This window comes from Acomys russatus, chromosome 18 (assembly GCF_903995435.1).
Source record: "Acomys russatus chromosome 18, mAcoRus1.1, whole genome shotgun sequence".
NCBI classification, from domain to species: Eukaryota; Metazoa; Chordata; class Mammalia; order Rodentia; family Muridae; genus Acomys; species Acomys russatus.
The window spans coordinates 8,405,287-8,416,523 of record NC_067154.1 but is presented as its reverse complement, the minus strand read 5'-3'; the positions used below and the strand labels follow the sequence as shown (position 1 = coordinate 8,416,523).

The following is an 11,237-nucleotide window of genomic DNA, read 5'->3' as shown; positions in this document are numbered from 1 at the left end:
CGGGTTTCATCTTGCACAGTTTAACCATAGTGCTTCCATTTCCTGTCCCCTCTTGGCAGGCATGCCTAAAACACTGAACAGGCATAAAGCAACGTTCAGGATGGTGGGCGGAGTCCATAGGGGATGGATTAGACTCCTATTTGGCCAACTTGATGTGATACCATGAAGAGATGATGGGTTCAGTACCTGTTTACTGCATTCATCAGGCCCCTTCCTGTTAGCTGACAAGATGACTAGACTTGGGGACCTGGGTTCCCTTAGTGCAAATACCCAGAGGCACATTCTGCAGTTGAATAGATGTGAGTGACACAAGCAGCCGCCACACCCTCAATGCTGCCCAGAACCTGGAGATGTGAGTGGAGCTTCCTCTTGTGAGGCACATGTTTGCGTTCTGGCATGGCTTCCTTGATGGAATCATCGTGCCTGTCAATACAGAAACACACTTTTTGCCTCAAAGGGAATAAGAGAAAACTTATTCTGAAATATAAATAGCCATGCCTGGAAATAGGGGTTCAGATTCCCCTCCCCCCAGCCAAATACCATGTTCTATTACCATAGTGGCTACATGAAGTTTTTCATCAGTTATGGAACAACAAAAGTATTTTCCAAATACATTGGTGGAGGCCACAGGGAGGCAATTACAGCAGGCAGGGGAATCTCTGCTGTAGGTCAATACACAGGAACAGCCAGTGGTCTGCTAAGGCTACTTTGTAAGGCTTTGATAGTCATGAAAAGTGGAGAGTTTTCAGAGGGACTAGAGGTGGCCCAAGATACTTTACTCTGATTCCCTGTACATATAGACTCTGCAAATATAATTTCTAAGTTCAGCCATTTGGCCTTGTAGAATCTCCCCGCCCCCCCCCCAAGGGGCATACTTTATCAGCTCCTGAGCTCTAGTTTTTCTCCTGTGTACTTTTGGTTCCACATAGTCCCCAAGTCCAGTGGGCGGCAATGAGACCTACTCTGCGCCCAGCAGAGGCATCTCTTCGGATAGTGGAGGATTTGCCAATGTGCTGGTGGTTACCACTGCCAAAGAGATGTTCCACGGGATTCATGACCACACCCCGTACACATGGTCAGCAGTTCCTCTTTGCCTTGTACTTGTGGTAGCCATGGCCGGTGTTTAAGATAGGTTTGTCAATTCTGCCTCCACTGCCTACGACAGCGACAACAGCTCTGTTGACCAAGGAAATGACCTTCTTGGACCCTGAAGGCAGCTTCAGTCGGGTCTTCTTGGTTTCTGGGTTGTGGGAGATGACTGTGGCATAGTTTCTGGAGGCTCGTGCCAGCTTGCCCTTGTCCCTAGGCTTCTCCAGACAACACACGATAATACCCTCAGGCATGGTGCCCGCGAGCAAAACATTGCTGATACTCAGCTGGGCCTTCTTGCCACAGTGCATGAACTGTCCAGTGTGGATTCCCTCTGCAGGTATGAACAGCTCTTTCAGCTTCTGGAATCAGTAGAGATCACAAAAGACTGCTTTCATGAGGGGAGTACCATGGCCAGGGTCGTGAAGTATGTCCTCTGCAATGCCCTTAATAGAGCTGTGCAGCTCAGCGAAGTTCACAGCATCCAGGTGCCCAGGGTCACTTACGGTGTCTCGCATGCCCATGGTGGAGAGTCTGCCCACAGGCTCAGCCAAAAGAGGAAATACTGTCCTTGCAGAATCTTTAACATGGTACTTGCCCTTTTTCCTCCCTCCCTGCCTTCCTGCCCTCATTTTTTTTTTCTTCTTTTCTTTCTTCCATTCACATGGCATTGGGACAGGCTGCAGTCATATCAAAATGTAAGTGCATTGATTCTTTCTTATGTTTTATTCTTAGTTACCAAGACCTGTCACTGCCCCCTTCCTTTTCTTTGAGCATGGTTGAGCTCCCAGGACTTGACCGTTTTATTTCCTTAGCTATTTCTTTTACTTAGATATTGTGATTATTTGTACAAGTTGGCAGCTTGACAAGCTCTAGGATGGCCTTGGACACAAATCTCTGGCCATGACTGTTGAGGAACAGTCAGCATAGATACTCAATTGTCTGGTCTGAGCAGGTCTAGACGGAGGGCCGAAAGAGATGGCAAAGATGGAGAAAGGAGCCTGAAGAGAAAAGTGGGAGTGATTAAATAAATCAAGCTGCTTTGCTGGCCATGGGACAGCCCCACGCTCTGTACTAGGGGCCCACTCGTCCAAGCCCAAGGAAGGAGCCCTGCCCTGGCCCAGTTGCTCAGGGTGTGACTAGCTCTGCAGAAGTAGGCTCATCTTGACCTTCTAGGTCCTGTTCTCTCTTGAGTCCTCTCCATCTCCTGGAGAACATTGCCTCTGCAGATGACTCATAAGGAAGGAACCAGTAAAACACTCAGTCACCCGGCCCCTCCTGCCACGCAGCCGTGCCTTCTGCTTTGTCTTTGCTTTCCAGGGGCAATGTAGGATGTTTCCGTGATCCCGGCCCCTCTGTACAATGCTGGCTGCCACCTACATGGAAACCAACACTAACCTTTTCCCCAACTCATTGTTTACCTAAAGCGGGCTGTCACTGATAAATGCCATTCCTTGCCTGGCTGCTAACCAAGATGAAAAAGGAAGAAAATTAGATCAACAAAGAAACAGATCTGGGTTGGGTTCAGCCTCATGTTGTTTCTACAGATAAGTGAGAAGTTCATGCCCCAAAACTGAGATGCTGGGCAAAAAAGCAAAGGCTTTCTCTAACTGTGTCGGAAAACTGGCTAAGAGTTATGTCTGAGTCAAGGGATGTGGAAGAGGCCCACACAGGGGAAGCTCACGTCCTCTTGAATTGTTGAGAACATCCAGCAATCCACATGCAAACAAACAAGCCCAGACTTTCTACCCCTCACAAAAAGTGAGCTTAAGTGAATCATAAAACTAAATACAAAACAAAAAGGGAAGACTCCTGAGAGATAACACAGATAACCCTCACTATGACACCAGCTTTCCAAAGACGTCAGCAAAAACACAATCCACGAAGGAAATAATTGATAAGCTAGTCTTCGCTAAAATTAAAAACTTCTGGTCTGCAAAAGATAATGTCCAGATGATAAATCAAGACAGGAAGGAAACATTTTGCAAAAAGCAGACAGATAAAGGACTTAGGTCCAAAGTCTAAGTGCAACAAGAAAAGGAAGAACCTCATTAAAATACAGGCAAAGTCCTGAGCAGATACCTCGCCAAACAGGATGTACGGGTGGCAGATAAGCACAGGGAAGGATGCTTAGCATCATGTGTCCTCTGGGAACCGCAAAGCTGAACAGCCACAGATGCCACCACATACCTGTGAGCGTGGCCAGAATCCAAAACACTTACAATAGCTGATGGGGGTGGAAAGCAACAGGAGGCTCATTTGTGGTGATGAAAAGGGTACAGATCTGTGTTAGAAAAACACAACACGAACCAGGGAAGGAGTCCACCCCCATGACACTCTGATAAAGGCAGATGGGCCAAAGGAGACAGGAAAAGTTGCCAACCAATAGCGTTGGGGTAGGGAGGGTTGGTGGGTGGTGGTGGTGGTGGTGGTGGTGGGTGGTGGTGGTGGTGGTGGGTGGTGGTGGTGATGGTGGTGGTGGTGGGTGGTGGTGGTGATGGTAGTGGTGGTGGTTGTGGGTGGTAATGGTGGTTGTGGTGGTAGTGGTGGTGGGTGGTGATGGTGGGTGGTGGTGGTGGTGGGTGGTGATGGTGGGTGGTGGTAGTGATGGTGGTGGTGCTGGTGGTGTGTGTGTGTGTGTGTGTGTGTGTGTGTGTGTGTGTGTGTGTGTGTGTGTGTGTGTGAAGGAGGGGCACATGCACTTCAGCATGAGTTGTTTCTCTGATTCCACCATGTGGATCCTGGGAATTAAATTCAGATCATCAGGATTCACAGCAAGCATCTTTACCAGCTGAGCCATCTCACCCTCCCCATTTGACTTTCCAACAAAAATTCAAGTCTTTATCCCTTGAGTTGGTGGCCACACAGAACCTTCCAACAATAAGATACTACCACGTACCTGAGGCTGTGGCCCAAATTCAAAACATCAACAATAACTATTGCCGGTAGGCACAGCAACAACAGGAAACTAGGGGGAATGATTCAGTGGCAAGAACACTACTGAGTAAGTGTAAGGACCGGAGTTCAAATCTCCAGCATTCATGTAAAATGCTGTCCATAGCCATACCTGCCTGTGACCACAGCACTATGGTGGTGACAAATAAGTCTCAGGAACAGTGCAGCTGTTCTCCACACAAATAAGACATCCTCGCTGTCTTGGTCCTGTGAGTAGTGTGTGTGTATGTGTGTGTGTGTGTGTGTGTGTGTGTGTGTGTGTGTGTGTGTGTGTTCCACCCCAGTCTTTTGGTACAAGCCTTCAATGTAAGGCACAGTCTGTTTCTGAAACATTTTTTTCTCTCCTTATAATTCTTCCTGTTCTTCTGTTGGGCTCATGAGCCCCAAACTAGGTCTTAGGATATAAACTGTTATCACCAGGTTTTTCATTGAATTAGCAAGTGCATTGACCAGACTAAAGAAACCATGGGGATGCAGAATATGAAACCCAGAGGCTACAACATGCGGTGCATAAGAAGCAGGTGAGAGTTGCTCTGTGTTCTGGACTATGAGAACACATTGGCACTACCCTTTGTGCGAAAGCACCTGCAATGTTGTAGGGCTACTTTTAAAGCTCTACTTTATTTTGGGTCCCTTAAGCCTGTACCTCCCTTCCAATCCTCTAACCCTACGTAGGAAAGAAAAAAAGCTTAAAAGGTAAAGAGGGCATAGACCTCTTTAGACTTAGTTCCAGCCGGTCAGGGTCAGCAAGTTCTTTGGGGAAAATACCATTCTTAGTCATCAGGATATCTAGCAGTCCAGAAACAGCAAACAGCAAAAGCAGAAGCAGGAAGAACCAGCAGCCTTCTTTCTCCTCCACCCATCTCCTTGAAGTCCTTGACCTTCTCTCTCTGGGCTCTCTCCAAGTCCTCAGAATTAAGCTATCTACATTGGCAAAGACCACGCCCTATTCAAGGCAGTTATCGGCTGTGGATAAATTAAGACAGCCCCATAGCCCACACTTGGGATTAAAACAAAATCATGTTTACATAACATAACTGAGTTTTTAAAGAAACCAAAAGTTCCACTATAGCATGTATACCCTGTACATAACCCAGAATGCACGTACTGATACTATTTGGCTATTGTTAATCTTAATATAGGTGTAATCCAGACAGGGACTTGGGAGGAATTTAACAGGCAGTAACCATAGTGTATGCCGAGCCCCCATACACTGAGAAGTGATAAACAACACCATGCCACAAATCTCAGAGACAAGACCAGCCACTTCATCAGAGGGGCAAGACTAGCCTGCAATGATTGCCAGCCTTTGCAGCCCCTCCCTAGATAATCTGATGGCTAAGGATGAGATGACAGGCAGAGCTCAAGGATATGAGCCCACTGTCTTTTCGGATTGCCAGCTCTCTGATAACGTAAAGGAATTGAATGTCTGCTCCGCTTCCTGTCTCCATTGGCTGGCTTCTGCAACAGGTAGCAGAGACTGAATTCTGGTTCTAAGGCCACATGTCTTTTCTTCTCGGACACCTGGGGCCAAGGACTCCAACTCCAACCACACATTAAAATCACGCAGGGAAGCCGCATGTCTCCTCATGGTCAGATGGATTGCTCACACAGTCAAGGTGAGTGAGGAGAACAAGGGCGTCCGTGAGGGAGACACAGAGCCTCTGGTAGCAGCTACGTGCACATGAGTAACTGAAGTACACAGAGGGTCTCACGCTCTTGTACACATTGCTATGAACCTCAGGCTGTACTTGTACACAGCACATGTAGAAACATACTCGTGGGCACACATGGATATAGAGAACCAGAAAAACACTTCCCTGGGTGTGTACCTCCAGCAGAATGCAAATATCTTACATCTCCCCCATGGCTTTCAGCATATAAATATTAATGAGCGAAGAGATGCAGCCTAGCATCAGCTGCTGTTTCTTGGGTGATGGTTGTGTACTCACTGATGCAGAGGTTTTTATTGTTCTGTTTTCTTGAAAACTCTGTTGTTACACGTAAAAATCAGATCAAGTGACATGTGATCAATTAGCCTGAACCTTTCAATTACTAAGAATCTGGAATGTAAGCTAGAACTGCATCTATATTAATTTTTTATTTTCTTTTGTAAAAAGCAGCTTTACTGGGACATCGCTTAGCTGCCATACAATTCCGTCACTTGACTTGTACAGTCCAGTGGTTTTGGTATATTCCAAGTGTGTGGCCTTCAGCACAATCTGTTTCAGAAACCCCATACCCTTTCACTCTTGTCCTAGTTTGCTTTTTGTTTCTATGATAAACATCAAGACAAAAAGAAATTTGGGGAAGAAAGGGCTTATTTCACCCTACATTTTTCAGGTCACAACCTATTGCTGAGAGAAGTCAGGGCAGGCACCTGAAGCCAGTAACATGAAGTGGAAACCATGTACAGAAAGAAAAACAGGAAGAGGAACCATGGAGGAGGAAGCTCATGGGCCCACTTACTGGATCACACACAGCCCACCTGCCTAAGGATGTTGCCGCCCACAGTGGGCATCTCCTCCATCCCCTGTAGTCCTCAGCAGACACAAATCTACTTTCTATCTCTACAGGTTTGACTAGGGTGGACGTTTCATTTATGTGGAACATGTAGCACCTGGTCTTTTGTAACTGAAGTTCATCCACAGTGGAACATGCATCAGTACATAGGGTTAAATAAGACCCCGTTGCATGCATATATCATTGTTTATCCATGAACATTTGGGCTTTTGCCACCATTTAGCTATTATAAACAATTTCGCCATGAACAAAGGCACAGAAACATGTGTTTGAATCTGTGTTTACAATCTTCTGGATATGGACCTAGCATTGGAATTGCTGACTTGTACGGCGATGGGCTTTTGAAGAATTGTCAAGCATCATGGCACAGTTCCACCAGTGATGAATTAATTCCCTCACTTCCCATCCTCGCCAGTACTGGTCACTTCCCTTCTTCAGTAGCATAACTGCAGCCATCTTTGCGGTATAAAATCATATCTCCCTTTAGCTTCCGTCTGGATCGCCCTAACGTCTAAGATACGGAGCATCTCTCACAAGGTTCTCGGCTTCTTTGGGAAAATAGCTATACAAGTCCTTTACTCGTTCTCAGCATTTTCTTTGTGAACTTCATTTGTTTCCTCCATGAATATTTTCAGCCCAATTGTCGTACTAACACCTGTTAGTAAGGTCCAGCCATACAGGTTTCTCCTAGTGAGGATTACTATTGCCAAGATGAGACACACAACTGGGGGAAGAAAGGATTTATATGGCTTACACTTCCACATTGCTCCTCCTCCCAAGGGTCCAGCCCACGGGTGAGGGCAGGGGGTGAGCGGTGTGGAGTCACCACATGGACACCAGGAGTCAGGTGAAAGCAAACCGAGGGTGAGTGGCTGCAGACTCATTTATTCAGGAAGAGCCAGCGGGTTATATGGCTTTGGGAGATCAATTAGGTTCCTCCACACTTCCGCATCCTAGCTGGCCAATGGATGTTCATCTCTGGGTAAACTCTCCAAAGTCAGGTCATGGACTTTCAGCCGGACCACTTCTATGGTCAGGTCTGTGGAAGCTGTCCCAGGCCGTGAGTCCTAATGGCCCTTTGCTGGGAATGCCCACACTTCCACATTGCTGTTCATTGTTGGAGGAATTCAGAAACAAGGCAGGAACCTGGTTGCAGGAGCTGATGCAGAGGCCATGGAGCAAGGCTGCTCACTGGCTTCCCCACCCCATGGTGCTCAGCCCGCTTTCTTATAGAACCCAGGACCACTGCCCAGGAGTGGTCCCATTCACAGTGGACTGGGCCCTCCCCCATCAATCACTAATTAAGAAAATGCCCTCCAGGCTTGCCTACAGCCCCATCTTAGGGAAGCATTTTCTTAATTGAAGTTCTTTCCTCTCAGGCTACTTTAGGTTGTATCAAGCACAACCGGTCATCCCAGCACTCAGGAGACAGAGGCAAGCAGATTTCTGTGAGTTTGAGGTCAGCCTGGTCTTCAAAGTGAGTCCAGGACAGACAGAGCTACACAGAGAACCCCTGTCTCAGAAAATCAACCAACCAACCAAACAACAGCAACAACAAAAAACAGCAAGCACAAAGTTAAATTTTATATCCCCAATATTGTAATTAAGTGACATGGGCCCATGGAGTTTGGACCAGTGCTGCCACATTGCATCACACTGCTGTTTCTGAGTACAAGCTCTGTCATTCTTATGTCCTTTGGAAACAGAGTAAAGACAAATATTCTCCCTGTGTGCCAGAGAGGGATGATCTACTCAGTGCATAATCACTCCATGAATAGAGTCTGATGCAAGGAATATTATCATTAATTTTGCAAAATAAAGGTCTTAAACCTCCCCTTTCAATAAAGTAAACTTTGTAAAGAAATTACAATTTTATACCTACCACAGAGGTGGCCAGTAATTTTTAGTGTCATGTACAACATAATCTTGATTAGAAAATATATGCTCTGGTGAAGTTTGTTTCTGTGGGGAAGAGACTGAATTGATTGCTGAGACATCAGGGGAGACAGAATTGAACTGTCATGTCTACACCTCCTATGCAGACCATGTGTCCACTGGCATCAGGCCATCATGTTCCTACTCCCATCAGACACCGCTGCATATGGGCCTGGGAATCGGAATCTTGACACTCACTAGCTGATTTACCTTGACAAAATGGGGCAGGAAAGCTTTGATCCACCTCTGAAAGACCAGGAAAATTCAGTGACCAGGAAGAATGGCCATTTTGAAAGCCTTTGAGAAGCAAATATAGGTGTGTTAAGAGTCTCTCCTTCAAATAGTCCTGGGGGTGTTTAGGAGTCCTGTCAGGCTAGAGTTGTCCTGGTGATTTTCTAGTTATTACATTACAGTGAAGCTTAGCCCTGACAGTACTATCCAGCCTTGAGATAGTGTTTCCAGAATCCCATCACGTACCCACTGAAGGAATCTCTCTCTGGCCTGGTCTTGAGCTAAGAGGAGTCAAGAGTGTCAGTGAGCGTCTACATTCATCTAGAATTTTCCTCACAGTTTTCACTTGGAGGACGTGTGCTCTGCTGAAGGACTATTCTACAGTGAACACAGAGGCAACTCCACTGAGTAACAGGGCAGTTCTCAGCTGTCAGGTTAACATCATGGTGTATTACACATTTCGAATGACATGTGTGACAACGGCAATAGCACATTCATGTCTAGAATGTGGGGTTAAGGAGATCATTGTGTAGAGAACCTAGTCAAGACTTTGTGATACAGGAACTAGAAGTAGAAACCCCCAGAAGAAAATTCCCAAAACCATTCACAGTGGCCACTTGTGCACAGCACTACTGGAGTATGGTTTACTTTCTTCCTACCCTTTAAATCATTTGGCTTTAAAGATTATTTGTTATTTTCATATTGTGTTATTGTGAGCCTTTTCCTAGGCAGGTGTAAAGAAACATCTGTTAGGCTGGGTAGTACTCACGAGGCAGGTCCCTGAGTTCGAAGCCAGCCTGGTCTACAGAGCAAGTAGTTCCAGTACAACCAGGGCTACACCTAGAAACCCTGTCTCAAAAAGCTAATAATAATAATAATAATAATAATAATAATAATAATAATAATAATAATAATATAAAGAAAGAAAGAAAGTGAGATAAAATAAAAAAGAAGTATCTATTTACTCTAGACAAAGATAATATGGACAGCCCAGAGAGAGAATTCCACCCAAATCACTGGGGCTACTCACAAGAGCATGGGTGACACTTGGGATGCTGCACCACTGAAAAGTCCTTTGGGTGAGTTATGGGCAAGTTACCACAGAGGAGTCCCACCTGAGGCAGTCTTATGCTCTCCAGAAAGGCTTCATGAGTGTCATGGATCCTTTGAGATGACATCTCCTTCCTCCTCTCCCTCCTCCCCTCTTCCTTCTTTTTTCTCCCCCCTTCTCTTTTACTCCTTCCTCCCTCCCCTCCCTGTGAGGGACGCTAACAGACTCAGTCTCCTGAGTTCTCCAGCAGGCAGTCACAGCCACTCGGATTCAAGATGGCAATGGCCAGGGCCAGCCTGGAAGAAATAACTGTGGTGCATATTATCAAATCTTTGCTCTAAATAAAATGTCACATTATTACCGTGAATAGTCGCTACTGTGTCTCAGCTCAGTTTCTCTAAATGTTGCTTTAGTGACAATCATCCCTCTTACCTGCAGGGTAGTCCTCCTTGTCCAAAAGTCAAGCACACACAAAAGAATTGATGTCTCTAAAATTTGCCTTTCATTTGTGGCCGAGTCAGGAGGCAAAACGTGGAGGGTGGGCATTGACAAGATGTTGGATGTTGGCCTTCGACAAGCTGAATAAAAATGGCCTGGAAAAAAATGTAGAATAGGAAAAAAGAAAACAGCATAGAACAGGTAGAATCCACATATCTGAAAGCACAGTCCTGACAACTGAGTTCTGAGCCTTTCCCTGCTATCAGCTGACTGCTACATTAGGATACTCTGCTCCCCTCTAGTGCCTTCTGTTTATCTATACAGAGAGGAAATTCCATAAAGTCCTTAAGGTCTTTCTACCATTAATGAGCCATGAACTTCACTCAAAGAGGTTGTCAGCCTCAGAAGTAATTATTCTGCAGAAAGCATCCTCTTTTTTAAGAAAAGATCTATTCATCATATGTGGATCTGTGTGCCTGCTTTGTCTGTATGTGCACCGTGTATGTGCAGTGCCTGCAGAATCCAGCAGGGGGCATTGAACTGAAGTTACAGGCAGTTGTAAGCTGCCTCATGTAGGTGCTGCTAACAAAACTTGAGTCCTCTGGAAGTGCTCTTAACTGCTGAGCCATCTCTCCAGCCCCTGGCAAGCTGTAAATTTTAGTTTTCTAAAATAAATAAGCTTTATCTGTGTAGTTTAAAAAATACACAGGATATTCTAGAATTTTCATGGCAACAGGACAATAGGAGACACACACATACAAACATGCACATACAAAAAACTGTATATACACAGTGCACATGAACACACACATAATCAATAGGAGATATTAATATATGTGTCTGTATGTGTATAAATACATGGGTGTGGTGAGATTTATATTAGGGAATTGGCTCATTAGAAAATAGGCCAGCAAGCAGTCTGGAAACTCAGACCAGGGTGGTTTTTTGTTTTGTTTTGTTTTGTTTTGTTTTTTACAGAATTTATTTATTGCCAGGTATTGTGGTGCACGTCTTT

The 11,237-nt window shown here is 45.5% G+C and overlaps 1 pseudogene; it reads right to left on the bottom strand.

The window, feature by feature from the left end:
- Window positions 1-893: 893 nt before the first annotated feature.
- On the bottom strand, window positions 894-1,613 carry LOC127201986 (60S ribosomal protein L8-like; annotated as a pseudogene).
- Window positions 1,614-11,237: the final 9,624 nt, after the last annotated feature.